This window comes from Biomphalaria glabrata, chromosome 2 (assembly GCF_947242115.1).
Source record: "Biomphalaria glabrata chromosome 2, xgBioGlab47.1, whole genome shotgun sequence".
Lineage (NCBI taxonomy): Eukaryota > Metazoa > Mollusca > Gastropoda > Planorbidae > Biomphalaria > Biomphalaria glabrata.
Genome location: NC_074712.1, coordinates 28,988,746 through 29,008,105, shown reverse-complemented (window position 1 = coordinate 29,008,105; position 19,360 = coordinate 28,988,746). Strand labels below are relative to the sequence as shown.

The window sequence follows — 19,360 nt, the reverse complement described above, 5'->3', positions numbered from 1 at the left end:
GCTTGAGGATCAAACCTTAAAAAAATAGATTTATGTAAATTATCATAAAAGTTGAGCTCAATAACTGTCAGCATCTGTAAGAATTATTTTAACGCTAATCATGGCGCGGTGGCTGAGTGGTTAAGCGCTTGGCTTCCGAACCTGGGGTCCTTGGTTCAAATCTCGGGGAAGACTGGAATTTTGAAATCTGGGATTTTTAGGGCGCCTCTAAGTCCACCAGCTCTAATGGGCACCTGACTTTAGTTGGGGAAAGTAAAGATGGTTGGTCGTTGTGCTGGCCACATGACACCCTGCTCGCTAACCGTTGGCTAAAGAAACAGATGATCTTAACATCATCTGCCCCACAGATCGCAAGATCTAAAAGGGAAATTTACTTTTTTTTTTTAATCATGACACCCTCTATAGAATATGCCCAGGTCTCAGGTCTTAAAGAGGTACTAGTCACTAATGTTTGAAGATTTTGTTAAAGGACTTTGTGCCAATGTATGTGCGTTGTTTGTATATGTTCGTTAAAAAAGAAGATTCAGTCTACACTATTATCTCGTCAGCTGTTGGCTGTTGTCCGTTTAACTCACTTTAACAAGGATGACCTTTCTAGTTCTACGAATGACGTTTATCAGACAAAAACATAACTTTAGACAATTCATCAATGGATGGTTGGACAATTGATGGATGGACGAATACATAGATTTAGTGATAGAGTGATATATATAAACATATGTGATACATATATATGTACTGAGATTGATCGATCGATAGATAGATAGATAGATAGATAGACAGATAGAAAGATAGATAGATAGATAGATAGATAGATAGATAGATAGATAGATAGATAGATAGATAGATAGGTAGAGGTAGATAGATAGATAGGTAGATAGATGATAGATAGATAGATAGATGATAGATAGATAGATAGATAGATAGATAGATAGATAGATAGATAGATAGATAGATAGATAGATAGATAGATAGATAGATAGATAGGTAGGTAGGTAGGTAGGTAGGTATATAGATAGATAGATAGAACTTGAATCAATACGATTTTAGCAATCAATAGTAACTAAAATGGTAGATTGCTAAAACATGCAAAAAGTTACGCCAAAGACTTGCCTTGAAAGCTGCTACCACGGCGGCAATGAATTCCTAAGACCAGATACTGAAGTTTTGTGACATGAAAAAAACAACTCTATTTCATTAGCTTCTATTGTATCGAGACCGATCCCACAACTCCACAATCACATCTTCAGCACAGCTGGTCCATAAACATCTGTAGGGATACTTTATGAGGGACTGGGGGAGGGTGGGGGGCGATGAGACTTCAATATTCCAACACAGGATTAAACAAATACAATGATAGAAAAAAAGATAATTTGATGTCATAGCAGTCAGGGTCTTTCTAAAGTAGAATGGGGGAAAGTGGGAGGTAGTGGCGTCACCAGTGAGTAGGGTTCATGAAGGAGAGACTAATTATAAGATCATTGACCTTCTAGTTAACATTGATTTCTCGTGGGTTATCAAACCCTACTGTAATGTAGGATTCTTGTCTAGTAATTAGTTTGCAGCCCTCAACCTCTACATTATGAATAGAGACGACTGTTGCTACTCGTATTGTCAAATGTATCAATTCATTATCAGGTTCGTCACTCTATAAATAGAAAGAAAACTCATGAAATGTTTGAGGTTTTAAAAACAGCATCAACATTTTTAGTGTTTTTTTTTGCTGACTTAATAATCCACTAGGAAAACTGATTGAATGACCCACTAGGAAAACTGACTGAATGACCCACTAGGAAAACTGACTGAATGACCCACTAGGAAAACTGACTGAATGACCCACTAGGAAAACTGACTGAATGACCCACTAGGAAAACTGACTGAATGACCCACTAGGAAAACTGACTGAATGACCCACTAGGAAAACTGACTGAATGACCCACTAGGAAAACTGACTGAATGACCCACTAGGAAAACTGACTGAATGACCTACTAGGAAAACTGACTGAATAACCCACTAGGAAAACAGATGTAATTACCCACTAGGAAAACTGACTGAATGACCCACTAGGAAAACTAACTGAATGACCCACTAGGAAAACTGACTGAATGACTCACTAGGAAAACAGATGTAATGACCCACTAGGAAAACTGACTGAATGACCCACTAGGAAAACTGACTGAATGACCCACTAGGAAAACTGACTGAATGACTCACTAGGAAAACAGATGTAATGATCCACTAGGAAAACTGACTGAATGACCCACTAGGAAAACTGACTGAATGACTCACTAGGAAAACAGATGTAATGATCCACTAGGAAAACTGACGTAACATTCCACTAGCAAGTATCGTTTTAACAATTCAAATTTTTCAAGTGGACTTAAATCTAAATAAAAAAGGACTCATCCACCATCTTTATCACTCGTTGAATAAGGTCTAAGGTTAGGAGAACTCTCTAATGTTGCATTGTCAGGGGAGAATTGATTTGAAGTTCTTGTTAGTGTATTAACAGCACTATAATCCATCGATACAATACTGTACGAGTAATGAAGGCATATAGACATATATCAGACAATGATTCTGTATACATGTATCATAGAAATGTTTATATATATATAGTTATATATATATAAACACTTCTAGGATAAACAGCTGCATCATTCTAAAGCATCACTTAACATTAAAGCGTCTATAAACTTTCTATTCTTTTTTCCATTCTGTTTACATCAAAGACACACCAGAAAAACGTGTTCATGTCATGAAGCCTCGAGTCCGGGAGGTACAGACTGACGACAATCAACAAATCATACAACAAGCGACTGGCAAACAACAAAAAAACATTTTCTAAAAAATTACAACGGAACGACGCAAGGCTGAAAAAAAATCAATATTTTGACAATATCATATTCACGATGATGTCTTTATTTCTTTTTGTTTTGAAGAGTGGCACGACCACTCTCGATCAATACTAAGACTCCTTATAGAAAAGATTTCATTAGTGTCATATTACGAGGTTAGGCAAGCTGGCGAGTTTTGTATAGACACATTTTTTTTTTGGAATTTTTAATTCATCAAACATTTACGTTCTTCAAAACTGGTAGACATTATTGTTTAGGCCTTGTAGAGCTTAATATCATGAGCCATACAGAAAGATACATTTCTTATTCCCTATTCCAGGCAGTGGCACCCGCAGGATTTTTTGAAGGGTGGTACAAGTTGGCACTTATGGCTCAAAGTCGTAGCTTCAACTTAGCAGGAGATGAACGCTTCTCGTGCAGTTCTGATATTCTTCTTTACATACCAGCTCTTGTATCGCATAGGACGAAGACGAAACAGGATGAACAGAGCATTTAATTATTGCTCGAAAAGTGAGACGTTAATGAAGAAACGAACCAATAAAGCCGTTTTCTGTAATAACTCCCAAAATCCAAACATGTGGTTTTGGCCCGATGTATCTGTCGACCGCCAATTCTAGGCAGCACCAACCCAATACAAACTGCCCCCCCCCCACTGCCCGTATTTTGTTGGCTTCTTCCTCGAACGATGGCATGCAATTTACTTTTTGTATCCCCTGCCATCGTAAACTGGTGTGGACAGGTCTGTGGTTTGAGTCATCGTCCTGGCTTATTGTAGTGCTTCAATCATACGCTACTTTTATGTTTATTGATGACAAGTAGTGTGAATATAACAGTCGATAATATTACAACTGTAATAGATTAGGATCCCAAACCAGAGGCGTAGTGGGGAGGGGGGGGCACAATGCTCCGGGCGCTATCTTAAGGGGGGCGCCTATATTGGTTCATGGAAAATGGGGAGTGGGGCGCCAATAAAGTACTTTGCCCCAGGCGCACGTTTTGCTCGCTACGCCTCTGTCCCAAACCCCCAGCTATATGACACTACCCTCAGTTATATGACCCCCCCCCCCCCCACACCAGTTATATCATCCCACTACCCCAGTTATTTGACCCCACTCATCTAGTTAAATGGCGTCATTCACTCAGTTTTATGACCCCTTCCTTTCACACTACCAGTTAAATGAACCACTCCCCCCCCCCCACCACACATGCCTTAGAAAACAGGAGAAGGGTGTGACATGATCACCTGGAAGATCTTGTGTAAGAAAGACTTTCAAATGATTCGGCGTTGACCGAAACGACGCTGAGAAGATTCCACCAGACAGAAAGAACTCAGAGATGAATGGCTGACCAGTGCGAAGTGACATGGTTCATAATACTACTACTCACACAGAGAACAAGAAAGTCGCAGGCGGTCCAGTGCCACGTATGATGTGTATAGGCCATACATGACCAGTACATGATGTGTATAGGCCATACATGACCAGTACATGATGTGTATAGGCCATACATGACCAGTACATGATGTGCGTGCTGGTATAGCAGTACGTAACTATACAAGTAATTAACCAGAGAAGATATTCGATAGAATGAAAGACCAAATATTTTTATCCAACAGAATAGTCATTGCTTCACAATGTCTACCTAAAACTTGTTGAAAACATTTTTAGTCTTTATTATTATATTATTATTTTTAAACACGTTAATTTTTATAATAAATAATCTGAATTATCAGTTTCAAATATTAAAGTGTTTTTTTCTCGTGCATCTACATTATTGTTTTTTTATAGACTTGTTTAGTACCTGGCGCCCCGAGCAACAGAGCCCTTGAACCAAGTAGACCTAGAGTCAACAAGCACTACACCTACCATTTTCTAATACTGAAGGTTATGTTACAAAATATAATTTAGACACTTATTCAAACCGACCTGTCTATTTTTTTTCCCTGGATCTAGGAGTCTAAAAATAGATCTTGCATGAAGTCCCAGAATGCAACTAGTGAGTTCACGTTACAAGGAAAATATTCGCCACAGACCACGTGACCGTCCAACACGCGCTGATCCAATGTCTAGAACTAAAGGCTAGATACGGGATTACCGTTCTCAGTGCTGCTAGAAACTCAACAACAGAAGATGAAAGAACCATTCGGTGCTGACCATATGTCACTAGCGGCGGTCACACAACTCAGCTTTTACGCGCGTGTGCTGTCGCAGAGGAAGAAGGGGGCGGAGGGGGAGTGAGCAGAGTAATAATAATTACAACTGGCCTCGGGTTTGTAGAAGCGTGGGCGATGTAAACCAGAGCGCAACATCTCCATCCACCCCACTTCAACAACATAATTTTATTTTTGGTAAAGTCCAGCTCGTTTTATGGTGACGCAAGAAACCTATGCATACACACACAAACATATACAAACACACGCACAAATATATACAAACACATATACAAGTAGAATAATCGAGATGAAATGCGTTCAAAAAAAAAGAAACGGTCACTCTATTACTCTTACTGAATGGAACCAGAGCACCGAGGGTCAACTGTAGGGAGAAGGCGAGGCGGCTAGCAGCGACACGGTTGCGACATACCTCCGTTCACCCACGCACTTGAAAATCAAAACGTTTTTTTTTACAATTATTTTCGTTGGTGCTGCGGTTAGCCGAACCAGTGACGCCAATCTGGCTGTTTGAAAGCTAGGCACAAATGATTGCGTGTTTCTAGCATCAGGGTTGTGTGGGCGGACGTGAGGGAGGTAGAGCCCATGGCTACACTAAAGCTGGGGGGGGGGAGGTAGAGCCCATGGCTACACTAAAGCTGGGGGGGGGAGGTAGAGCCCATGGCTACACTAAAGCTGGGGGGGGGGGAGGTAGAGCCCATGGCTACACTAAAGCTGGGGGGGGGAGGTAGAGCCAATGGCTACACTAAAGCTGGGGGGGGGGGGAGGTAGAGCCCATGGCTACACTAAAGCTGGGGGGGGGGGGAGGTAGAGCCCATGGCTACACTAAAGCTGGGGGGGGGGAGGTAGAGCCCATGGCTACACTAAAGCTGGGGGGGGGGAGGTAGAGCCCATGGCTACACTAAAGCTGGGGGGGGAGGTAGAGCCCATGGCTACACTAAAGCTGGGGGGGGGGGAGGTAGAGCCCATGGCTACACTAAAGCTGGGGGGGGGTGTTCACTATCAAGAGAAAGAAGGTAACACACAAATAGACAAAGAAGAAAAAAAAGGTTAAAATATGAATTGACTAACGACTATTTCTGGACACAAAGATCTATATGAATGTGTGCTACAAGATAGGTGGCCAGATAAATAGATAGATAGATAGATAGACAGACAGATAGATAGATAGATAGATAGATAGATAGATAGATAGACAGACAGACAGATAGATAGATAGATAGATGGATAGATAGATAGATAGATAGATAGATAGATAGATGTAGATGGTCAGAATAATGTAAATAATATCTTAATAAAATTACCTAGACTCTAACTATAATTTAAACAAAAGTACTACTTTTGTAAGGTCAACATATATTCCTGTATATTTATCAAACATAGCTCTCTAAAGATTAAGTTTTACACTATCTGTTATTACCCTATATATTTTATATTAATAACCCGGAGAAATGATTTTTCATAAATATTAACTCTTAGAAGGTGAGGGCTTCTTGACATTTTGTTTCAAGAAAAAGTGTATTAACTGTAATATATGTACTTATAAAAGAGACCATACAGATGTTACAGCATCAATACAATTATGTTCAGACATAGCCTGTAACACTGACGGAACATAACCAACAATGATAAACCGATGTCAATGAACTGACTTTGAATAAGGAACACAATGAATAAACAGTCTTCTACACAAACATCTCAGACGTAACAAATTATGTTAGCCATATGACGTATACATAACGTGACAGAATTAGCAAACAGATGGCATAAAAAAGTAGCTTCTTTAAAGGACGAAATGTGACCAGTGGTGAGAACCCTCGAGATGCCCAATAGCACTGTATCATGTGGCCAGTGGGGAGAAGCTTCTAAGAGCCCAATAGCACAGCATCCTGTGCCCAATGTGGAAGTGGGGAGAAGCTTAAAGGAGCCGAATGGCACTGTATAATGTGCCCAATGTGGCCAGTGGGAAGAAGCTTATAGGAGCCGAATGCACTGTATCATGGGCCCAATGTGGCCAGTGGGGAGAAGCTTATAGGAGCCGAATGGCACTGTATCATGGGCCCAATGTGGCCAGTGGGGAGAAGCTTAAAGGAGCCGAATGGCACTGTATCATGGGCCCAATGTGGCCAGTGGGGAGAAGCTTAAAGGAGCCGAATGGCACTGTATCATGGGCCCAATGTGGCCAGTGGGGAGAAGCTTAAAGGAGCCGAATGCACTGTATCATGGGCCCAATGTGGAAGTGGGGAGAAGCTTATAGAAGCCGAATGGCACTGTATAATGTGCCCAATGTGGCCAGTGGGGAGAAGCTTAAAGGAGCCGAATGCACTGTATCATGGGCCCAATGTGGCAAGTGGGGAGAAGCTTATAGGAGCCGAATGCACTGTATCATGGGCCCAATGTGGAAGTGGGGAGAAGCTTATAGGAGCCGAATGGCACTGTATAATGTGCCCAATGTGGCCAGTGGGGAGAAGCTTAAAGGAGCCGAATGCACTGTATCATGGGCCCAATGTGGCCAGTGGGGAGAAGCTTAAAGGAGCCGAATGGCACTGTATCCTGTGCCCAATGTGGCCAGTGGGGAGAAGCTTAAAGGAGCCGAATGCACTGTATCATGGGCCCAATGTGGCAAGTGGGGAGAAGCTTATAGGAGCCGAATGGCACTGTATCATGGGCCCAATGTGGAAGTGGGGAGAAGCTTATAGGAGCCGAATGCACTGTATCATGGGCCCAATGTGGAAGTGGGGAGAAGCTTATAGGAGCCGAAAGCACTGTATCATGGGCCCAATGTGGAAGTGGGGAGAAGCTTATAGGAGCCGAATGCACTGTATCATGGGCCCAATGTGGCAAGTGGGGAGAAGCTTATAGGAGCCGAATGGCACTGTATCATGGGCCCAATGTCACCAGTGGGGAGAAGCTTATAGGAGCCGAATGGCACTGTATCATGGGCCCAATGTGGCCAGTGGGGAGAAGCTTATAGGAGCCGAATGCACTGTATCATGGGCCCAATGTGGCCAGTGGGGAGAAGCTTATAGGAGCCGAATGGCACTGTATCATGGGCCCAATGTGGCCAGTGGGGAGAAGCTTATAGGAGCCGAATGGCACTGTATCATGGGCCCAATGTGGCCAGTGGGGAGAAGCTTAAAGGAGCCGAATGCACTGTATCATGGGCCCAATGTGGCAAGTGGGGAGAAGCTTAAAGGAGTCGAATGCACTGTATCATGGGCCCAATGTGGAAGTGGGGAGAAGCTTATAGGAGCCGAATGCACTGTATCATGGGCCCAATGTGGCCAGTGGGGAGAAGCTTAAAGGAGCCGAATGCACTGTATAATGTGCCCAATGTGGCCAGTGGGGAGAAGCTTATAGGAGCCGAATGGCACTGTATCATGGGCCCAATGTCGAAGTGGGGAGAAGCTTATAGAAGCCGAATGGCACTGTACCATGGGCCCAATGTGGCCAGTGGGGAGAAGCTTCTAAGAGCCCAATAGCACAGCATCCTGTGCCCAATGTGGCCAGTGGGGAGAAGCTTATAGGAGCCGAATGGCACTGTATCCTGTGCCCAATGTGGCCAGTGGGGAGAACTTTTTCACTTTACGTTCCATTAGAAGCGATTTCTGATTATCTTTCTTTCTTTCTATCTATATCAATATATTAATATATCTATATTAGGTTCCCTGACATCTCAACATACAAGACATTTCATCATTGCAACATTTCATAACCATAACATTTCATCATTGCAACATTTCATAACCATAACATTTCATCATTGTATAAAGTGCTTTTTGCAAACATAAGTCCATGTAGGTGTAATTAAGTCATTAACATACTGAGCAAGTTAACCCTAACCCTAACCTTAACCCTCACCCTAACTCTAAATGATGCATTGCTATAATGAATAAATTATGCGCACGGCCATCCAGGCTAGTGCAGAGATGCGCACTTCTAGTAACCAGACGAGATAGTTTGCCATAGACCATGGATCCCTTCCTTTTTTTTCGTTTTACTTTGAACACTTTCTGGCTATAAAGTCAACGGCCCCCCCGCCGCCACTGGCCAAGTCATTCAAGTATCTTTTACGATAAATTGGATTTTTTTTTTTTGACCTGGGCTCTTTTTTATTCCTACATCCTGCAAATGCTCACATAATACTTCCCATCCTTATCTTTATGCACTTTCAATGAAACTGCCCGCATTTCAATAACCCCCCCCCTTTATAGTATGTGGTACGTTTAATTAGAACGGGCCACTTTAAATCGCCCCCACCCCCCCTCCCAAATACAATCCTTTCAGTCCTGTGAACTTTATTTCAATTTTCTCTTCACCGCCCCCCTCCTGCCCCTGAAAACACTTTAAGTATATGTTGGCACGTCCCGCTTTATAATGCTACACCTCCGAAACAGTTTTTTGTTCTCCAGTATCACTTATTCCCCACCCACCCCCCACCCCCCACTATATGCCTTAAAAATAGTCCTACAGACTTTTCAGCTTTATATCAAAATATTTGAAAGACTTTTCTGATGCTGAAATCAAATGTTAAAAATCATTTTAAGATCGCGATTAAATATTTCGTTTCAACTTTTATGTACATCCTGTTTTTAAAATGAAATTGTGAGAAAAACGTATTATAAAAATTATTTTATAAATTTAGCAAAAAGTTTTCGCTCGATTAGGGAATTGAACCCATGACCCTCAGATTTAGTCTAATGCTCTACCGACTGAGCTACACGAGTGTCATTTATATCAAAAGAAATTACGCACAAAAAGAAAAGTGCTTAAAAAACGTTTAGAGTATCATCTTGCACTTTTCAAAATGTCTGCCTTTTTTTTGTTCGACATTGCGACTAAAGTTTCTCGTATCTGGTAGATTGAACGGTTACTAACTGATGCGGTTAGGGTCATGAAAATATCTTAGTTGTTCTAGATACCAGAGATAAAAGGTTAGATTTTCATATTCTTTTGTCCACAGCAACAGGGAGAAGTAGTATTAGCGAATCAATCAAAGAGGGCCCTTTTAAATATAATATAGATTATAGATTATGACTCCTGGAATGTTGATGGATTTGAAGAAAAAAGTAGTACAAACCTTTTTTGTTTTGTTGCAAAATAAACTATTAACAAAACAAACTGCTCACAAAACAAACTGCTCACGAAACAAACTGCTCATAAAATAATTTGCTCATAAAATAACTGCTCACAAAAAAATACTCACAAAACAAACTGCTCACAAAATAAAATAAACTGCTTCTCAAAATATATCTTACTCACAAAGCAATATGTTCAGAATACGGATACACATCTGACACTTTACCATTGAACAAACCCGTTCTACAAAATATTACAACTTATTTAAATATCAAAAAAGTTTTTTTCAAATGAAGATTGTACACAACAGTTAGCAGTAAGCTCTTACCCCAGCAGACGCTCCAATCTTTTGCTATGGTAGAAGAAATGCCATCATAGTGATGACGTCGTCCTTAAGTCGCTACGAAATGGTTTTTTAATATCAACATAGGAACAAAAGGGAGGGCAAGGGTCCATTTTATTATCTCAACTTATTGACTTAAAACGGTGTTCCCACGGGCAAACGAGATCACAGTAGTTAGTTGTCATAATTCTTTATCAACACTCCATCAAGTGGAGATTGAAACTCAATTGCTTTAATAGAAAAAAAATGAATAATTTATGAGTTCAAATGAAAGGGAGTTAACTAGGAAAGGGTAACAATAAATGAGAAGAGAACTCTTGTTGACTTCATTACTTTTGACGTGAATTTAAACTGTACGGACATTTCCTAGAAGATTTAATTCAGTAATCACTTCCGGTTATATAAGATAAGTAAGAATAATAAATTTAAGGTACAATAGAATAGAAAAGATAGATTTTAAAAAATGTAGAGCTTATAAAGTAAACTTGTCAATAGGCACAGTACTATCAGAGTTCAAATACTGCTGAAAGTAGGTTGATCATTACAATAAACATATTGGCAGTGCGTGAACTGTGAATCAAATGCTCCGTGGACCATTAATTCTGGCAAGGAACTTCCAATTTTATTAAGTTTAAGAGAAACATCATTGCAGAAAGTTTTCCAAAACACTGAATCTGATAGTATGACTATAGTATTCAAATTAAGATCAGCACATGTAGAGTAGTAACATTAGCTCTTTTGATGATCCACGATTATTTAAAGGAGAATAATAAAGACTATGTTAGAAAAACAAAGTCGTAAAGGTCACGTAAAGGTCACTAATTATGACGAAAAAGTAAAATAAAACTTCTATACATAGGTCACAATTTTGAGAAGTGAGAATTCATTACAAAATCTAAAACTTAACTAAAGTAAGCAAAATATTAAAAAAAAATTTTTAAACAATTTTTACACAAGGGAAGAACTGCATATATCTCAATACTGTAAGATTTATTTCCTTTTTCTAAATAACAAAAATCTATTGGTTATTTTAAAAATTTATGTATGTTTTGCTAGGGACAACACAACGAATAATCGTGCAAAGTTCCAACTTCCTACGAGATTGGGAAGTGAAAGAAATTACATGAACGAAATTCGTACCAGACAGACGGAATAAGTTGATATAAGCCTTGTAACATGGGCTTAGCCAGGATTTTTTTCGGGGGGGGGGGTTCGGGGTTCAAACCCCACCCGAAGGGGGGCAGTTGGAATTTAGTGACTGATTTTTTGCTTTGATTTTGTTTATTTTAGTTGAGATTTTAATACTAAACCATCACTTGCCCCAGCACAACCAAAGGGTTTTTGAGTTTAAACCCCCTAGCAGGGGGGTTCGAGTTTAAAACCCCTACCAGAGGGGTTCGAGTTTAAAACCCCCTACCAGGGGTTTTGAGTTTTAAACCCTTTACTTGGGGTTTTTGCAGTTAACTCCCCCTCTTCTATAAAACAAAAAAAGATGCAAACGAAAATCCCCTTATTCCAAGAGCACTGCTAGTTAAGATTTTGATTTTAAATTCCCCTCTAAAATTTACGATAAACCCACTCTTCAATATAAAAAAAAGCTAATTACGCACTCAAAATGTTATGAGCGTAGCTAAATGGGTTTTGACTCAGTTTTGAGTTTAAACCCCACTTCAGCGGGGTTTGAAGGTAAAAAAATACCTCTTTAATAATAAAAACAAAGCAAATTATACACTCAAAATGTTATGAGTGTAGTCAAAGGGGTTTTGAGTTTAAACTCCCCTCCAGTGGAGTTTGAAGCTAAAAAGTACCTCTTCAATATAAATAAAAGCAAATTACTCACTCTAAAATCTATGAGCGTAGCCAAAGAGGTTTTGAGTTTAAACCCCCCTCCAGGGGGGTTTGAGGATAAAAAATACATCTTCAGTGTAAGAAAAAAAGCAAATTACGCACTCAAAATGCTATGAGCGTTGCCAAAAGGGGTTTTGAGTTTAAACCCTCATTTAGAGGGGTTTGATGCTAAAAATACCTCTTCATTATAAAAAAAAAGCAAATTACACACTAAAATTATTAGAGCGTAGCCAATCCAATCGGGGGTTTTGAGTTTAAACCCCTCTTCTACTGATGGCTTTTTTTTAAAGTTTAAAACCTCTCCAGATGGTTTCGAGTTTAAGATCCCCCACAACAGATGATTTTGACGATAAAACGTCTCTTTTTGATATAAAATCTAAAGCAAACTACAGTCACTTAATTCCAAAAGCGTATTCAAGAGAGGTTACACATTTTTACCAGTGGCAGGGCTCCATTAATAAACTGCAGTGAATAGTCATCTGCCTAAATTGAAAAACACTAAATGTGGCTCAACAAAGATGGCTAAGACAGATTTTAGGAGTCAGTTATAGAGATCGGGTCTAAATCAAGGAAATCCTATGCCGAACTAGGAGTCGACCCCTTAGTAAGATTGTGAGAGAGCGACGCATGAGGTATGCGGGACATTTTTTCCGACAAAATGAATTACGCATAAGAAGAGTTGCAATGATATCCTAGTACAACTTGACGCCACTCGTTCGTGGAGGTCCTCATGGTAGGTGGGAAGAGGCTTCAGACATTACCAGTGACAGATTTTTATGGAAACAGCTAAACAGCAAATGCGCCGAACGGCGCAGGAGGATCTAAGTCAGTAAGAATAGCACATTAGGGTTTTGAAATAAAACTTTTTAATAACAGGAAAATGCAGTGTAGATACGAATATGCATTTTGTTGGTTTTCAATATCAGAAATAGTGCTTTGCGGCGGGGCTTCGCCCCGCGCTGGGGGAGCTCCTAGCGCTCCCCCAGACCCCCTTGCTAGCAATGGCGGGGAATTTTTCCACTAACTCATGGAGAAACCTATTCTAGGGCACAATAAACGTCTTCCGAAAGAATGAAGGGTTAGAATGTAATAAAGATTATGTACACACACACACATAAATACATATAATTTTTTTTTCGCGGGGGGGGGGGGGGGGGTCGGGGGGGGGGAGAGAGAAAAAAATCCACCCCCAAACACCACCACCCCCCCGAAAAAAAATCCTGGCTACGCCCATGTAATATATATATACATATATATACATATATATGTGTGTGTGTCTGTGTATTTGTGTGTATCTATATATAATTAATCTTTATTACATTCTGACCCTTCATTCTATCGGAAGATGTTTATTATACCCTAGAGAAAGTTCTATTTCCGGTATTGAAAGCCTAAAAAATGCATATTCTGAGGTATCTACAGTGCATTATTCTGCATGGAAAACCTACTCCCAGATCCCCCCTCCCCCCACTGGTCCACAAATGAGATTGGACCATAGCGCTCTGAGCATGTTATAAGCATGAAAGTAGCGCTATATAAAAGCTATATATATATATATATATATTAAAAGTTTTATTTCAAAACCTGTGCTATTATTACTGACTCCTATCGCGCTGTTCGGCTCATTGAGCTGCAAGCTGTTTCCACAAAAATAAATCTGTCATTGGCAATGTCTGAAGCCTCTTTCCACCTGCTCTGAGGACCTCAGTGTGAAAGTGTGGCGTGAAGTTGTACTAGGATGTTCCTGTTTGCGATTTCCTCATAATGTCCTCCATGTCATTGCAACTCTTATTATGCGTAATTCATTTTGTCAGAATACATGTCCCGCAAACCTCATGCGACGCTCTGTCAAAACCTTACCAATGGGTCGACTCCCAGTTCGGCAAAGCATTTACTTGATTGAGACCCGATCTCTATAACTGACTCCTAAAATCCGTCTTAGCCATCTTTGTTGAGCCACATTTAGTCTTTTTCAATTTAGGCAGAAGACTATCCATTGCACTTTATTAATGGAGTCCAGCCACTGGTAGAAATTTTGTAACCATCTCTTCGCTACGCTCTTGGAATTAGGTGACGATAGTTTGCTTTAGATTTTATATCGAAAAGGGAAGTTTTATTGTCAAAATCATCTGTTGTGGGGTTTTAAACTAATTCAAAACCCCATTTAGTTACGCACGTAGAATCTGGTGATTGTAGTTTTCTTTAAATAATATTGAAGAGGGGGTTGTCAACCTCAAAACTCTCTGTAGGGGGAATTTTAAACTCAAAAACATCTGGAGTGGTTTTAAACTAAAAAAAAAAAAGCCATCTGGAGGAGGGGGTTTAAACTCAAAACCCTCTTTGGCTACGCTCATAGCATTTTGAGTGTGTAATTTGCTTTTTTCTTTTTATAGAATTTGTATTTTTCGCTTCAAAACCCGCTGAAGGGGGGTTTAAACTTAAAACCCCTTTAGTTACTCGCAAAGATTTTTGAGTGTGTAATTTGCTTTTTTTTATATTGAAGAGGTATTTTTTAGCTTCAACTCAAAACTCATCACCCTCTTTGGCTACACTCATAGAATTTGGAGTATGTAATTTGCTTCTTTTTTATATTGAAGAGGGGGTTTTATAGTAAATTTCGGAAGGGGTTTTAAAAATCAAAATCTTCCTTAGCTGTGCTCTTGGAAAATGGGGATTGTCGTTTGCGTTATTTTTTGTTTGTTTTGTTTTAAAGATGAGGGGAATTTAACTGCAAAACCCCCTGGTAAGGGTTTTAAACTCAGAACCCCCTTGGCTGCGCTGGGTCAAGTGATGGTTTAGTATCAAAATCTCACTAAAATAAACAAAATCAAAGCAAAAAATCAGTCACTAAAGTCCGTCTCCCCCCCCCTCTCCCTGCGAGGGGGGATTTCATTTCAGGGTGGGGGGTTATACCCCCGAAACCCCCCATGGCTACGCCCATGCCTTGTAATAATACAAAACAAATGGGAAACTGAAACTAAACATAGTTTAAATCAACAACATCTCTATAAGTGTAGGACAATTGTTGGAGCAAACTGTTTGTAGTTTCTTTTTTTTTTTTTCGAGATGTCAAAAACTTTTGATTCTTTGTTTTCATTCACACATATTTTTGTTTTGGTTTCTATTAACGACAGCCTAACTTATGCAGACAACCTAACTTATGCAGACAACCTAACTTATGCAGACAACCTAACTTATGCAGACAACCTAACTTATGCAGACAACCTAACTTATGCAGACAACCTAACTTATGCAGACAACCTAACTTATGCAGACAACCTAACTTATGCAGACAACCTAACTTATGCAGACAACCTAACTTATGCAGACAACCTAACTTATGCAGACAACCTAACTTATGCAGACAACCTAACTTATGCAGACAACCTAACTTATGCAGACAACCTAACTTATGCAGACAACCTAACTTGTGCAGACAACCTAACTTATGCAGACAACCTAACTTATGCAGACAACCTAACTTATGCAGACAACCTAACTTATGCAGACAACCTAACTTATGCAGACAACCTAACTTATGCAGACAACCTAACTTGTGCAGACAACCTAACTTATGCAGACAACCTAACTTATGCAGACAACCTAACTTATGCAGACAACCTAACTTATGCAGACAACCTAACTTATGCAGACAACCTAACTTATGCAGACAACCTAACGCAAGCAGACAACCTAACTTATGCAGACAACCTAACTTATGCAGACAACCTAACTTATGCAGACAACCTAACTTATGCAGACAACCTAACGCAAGCAGACAACTTAACTTATGCAGACACATTTTGTAAAACATATCAATCAGCATTTCTCCATTCCCCTCGCCAAAAAAAATGTTTTTCCCAAAAGATTATTTATTTATTTATTTCGTTTATAAAACAAAAGACACATTTTTTAAAAAGTCAAGCGGACTGATTATCCCGCAGGCATCCAGATTAAATTTAATCTGAGATTAAGTTCTTTCTGAAATCACTTTTGAGGCCATGGTCTGGACATTTATGTCAATATGGATTAAAACTAATTGACTTTAATCAAAGCCAATTAGTTGTGTATTTCAAAACATCGCGTGGCTACACAGATGAATTTAAACACTTGAATGTTAAAATAGAATAGTCTCACAACACACCATAGTGTGTATGTACAGTTCTGTCTCGGAATATAATTTTCCTTAAAACGGCTCAATAAAACACACACTAAAAACCCTAAGAAGATTCTTTGATGTCTGTCAGAGGGCGGTGTTGCTAGGCCACAGTTACCACCACAATAAATTGTGCCAGAGAATATATTTTTTTTATCCTTAAGAAATGTACAAAACGCTTTAACAATGACGCGTAGGACGTAATCATCTTCTTTTTTGAAGTAACGTCTGTATTATATAAGATAAGATAAGAAGACAAAATGTACGTGCATACTACATTCAAACTTTCAATGAGAATTTAATATTAGAAACTTGGCTTGTATTTAGTACAAATTTAAATAAAAGGGTGTCCAGTGTCTCACTATGCCCCAGAATGGACCAGAGATGAGATCATGGCATTCAGTAGAGAAAATAAAATATCAAAAATAAAAAATAAACAATTCTTAAACAACTTTTCGCCTTTCAACAATACAACAAAAAACCGTTACTAGGGGTCACTGAATTCAATACTATACACCTGTGTACATGCAATCGAGATTATCAGTAAAAGTATGTGATGTTCAGTTGCGAGTCCTGGCTTTATGAATAGAGCGAAAAATACTTCATGATATAAATGCAGGGCGAGCCTATCAACCGTGCCATAGGAATAATTATAAAGTCTGTCTCAGTCAAATTGGTTTCACTTCCCTGTTGTCTGTCTGTCTATCTATCTATCTGTCTGTAGTCTGTCTGTCTATCTATCTATCTGTGTGTCTGTCTATCTATCTATCTTTCTATCTATCTATCTATCTATCTATCTATCTATCTATCTATCTATCTATCTATCTATCTATCTTTCTATCTATCTATCTATCTATCTATCTATCTTTCTATCTATCTATCTATCTATCTATCTATCTATCTATCTATCTATCTTTCTATCTATCTATCTATCTATCTATCTATCTATCTATCTATCTATCTATCTATCTATCTATCTTTCTATCTATCTATCTATCTATCTATCTATCTATCTTTCTATCTATCTTTCTATCTATCTATCTATCTATCTATCTATCTATCTATCTATCTATCTATCTATCTATCTATCTATCTATCTATCTTTCTATCTATCTACCTATCTATCTATCTATCTATATATCTATCTATCTATCTATCTATCTATCTATCTATCTATCTATCTTTCTATCTATCTATCTATCTATCTATCTATCTATCTATCTATCTATCTATCTATCTATCTATCTATCTATCTATATATCTATCTATCTATCTATCTATCTATCTAATTGTATCCTATTTATTTCTCTTTGCGCCTATTTATAAGTCCATCTATCTCTAAATGTAGACCTATATATTTATACTCCTATCTCTAAATTAGGTAGCGACCAGATGTCACTTCTCATAGTTAAGTCGTTAGTTCGACCTTGTTGGAAATGTTGTCACACACACACCTGACACACGCTCTCCAGTTATTGATTTACTTCACCAGTCAAAGTTTGGCAAATTTTTATAGATGGAAACAAAGGAACAGAAGGAACAGAAATGGTTGAATGACAATATGCTGAGATGGTAGAGATAGGAGATGTCATGATTTTGTTTTCAAGGCTTTAAGGTTATAGAGTCTAATGTGCTATAAGAGTTAGACGGAGTTTAAAAGATCCATACAGCAACATTTTGTATTGACCACTCAGTCACAAACAATGGTCAATAGTTTGATCCTTATTAATTCTGTCTTAATGACTTCCTTTATTTAGATCCATCTTCCACTTCTTTCTCTCACTTGTTTAGTCTACATTCTTTATTCTGTCACCGCTCTATAATCCCTCTCTCTCTCTCACCACTCTTTCTATAATCCCTCTCTCTTTCGCCTCTTTCTAATCTCCCTCTCTCCATCTATTTCACCTCTTTCTATAATCCCGCTCTCTCTTTCACCACTCTTTCTATAATCCCTCTCTCTTTCACCACTCTTTCTATAATCCCGCTCTCTCTTTCACCACTCTTTCTATAATCCCGCTCTCTCTTTCACCTCTCTTTCTATAATCCCTTTCTTTCTCACCTCTTTCTATTATCTCTATTTCTTTCATCTCTCTCTATTGTCTCTGTCTCGCTCACCTCTCTCTCTAATCCCTCTCTCTCTCTCAACTCTTTTTAGAATCCCTCACTCTCTTTCATTATTCTAGCCTATAATCCCTCTTTCCCTATTTCCTCCCTTCTCCCTCTCTCTGCTTCACTCTCCTTCATGTCTCTATCCTCCTCCTCTCTATTTCCCTCTCACCAATCCACTTTCTCAATATGTTTATGTTCATACTTTTTTTAATTTACACTTTTTTTCAGCACAATATTTTTTGTGTGAAAACATCTGTTCTTTATATAAGGTTTCGGTCTACCTGAGTCTATTATTCAATTCCCTCTTATCAAAGTGATCAAATCAACAGTGACCACAGGAAATAAAATGTTAGCCAAATCTAGCCAAATCTAGATGTGTAAACTTGCCAAGACTGAAAAACAAAATGAAGCCAATCGATTCTGTGAAATGAGCTCACAGTTCTTAAAAGTTAGCAATACTAGATCTTGTATTCACATTTAGAGTTATCTTTCTGTTTGTCTCGTGCGTTAATTTTAAGTTCAAGAAATTGAAAATCACCTTAATGTGTCCACATTGATGGAATTACAGGTTTCCCTTAGATCTGGGCTTGTAAGCTAGTTGAATTGAAAGGGTTAAATAAAAGTTTGTTGAATTGATTGGGGCTATAAGCTAGTCGAATTGATGGGGGGCTATAAGCTAGTCGAATTGATGGGGGCTATAAGCTAGTCGAATTGATGGGGGGCTATAAGTTAGTCGAATTGATGGGGCTATAAGTTAGTGGAATAATTCGGGCAATAAGTTAGTGGAATTGATGGG

At 39.0% G+C, this 19,360-nt stretch overlaps 1 protein-coding gene across 8 annotated transcripts in view; it reads right to left on the bottom strand.

Annotated features, from left to right (window-relative positions):
- LOC106064754 (protein dimmed-like) overlaps positions 1-19,360 on the bottom strand; it is a 91,448-nt gene that overhangs the window by 21,116 nt on the left and 50,972 nt on the right. The window contains exon 1 of one of the 8 annotated variants that reach the window (XM_013223370.2): positions 4,785-5,260. The exons of 6 other annotated variants lie outside the window; for them this stretch is intronic. The gene's annotated coding sequence lies outside the window, so the exon portion shown is untranslated. Of the gene's footprint in view, positions 1-1,113; positions 1,596-4,784; positions 5,261-19,360 lie in introns of those variants that run through there. One more of the 8 variants, XM_013223366.2, reaches the window with a different exon arrangement.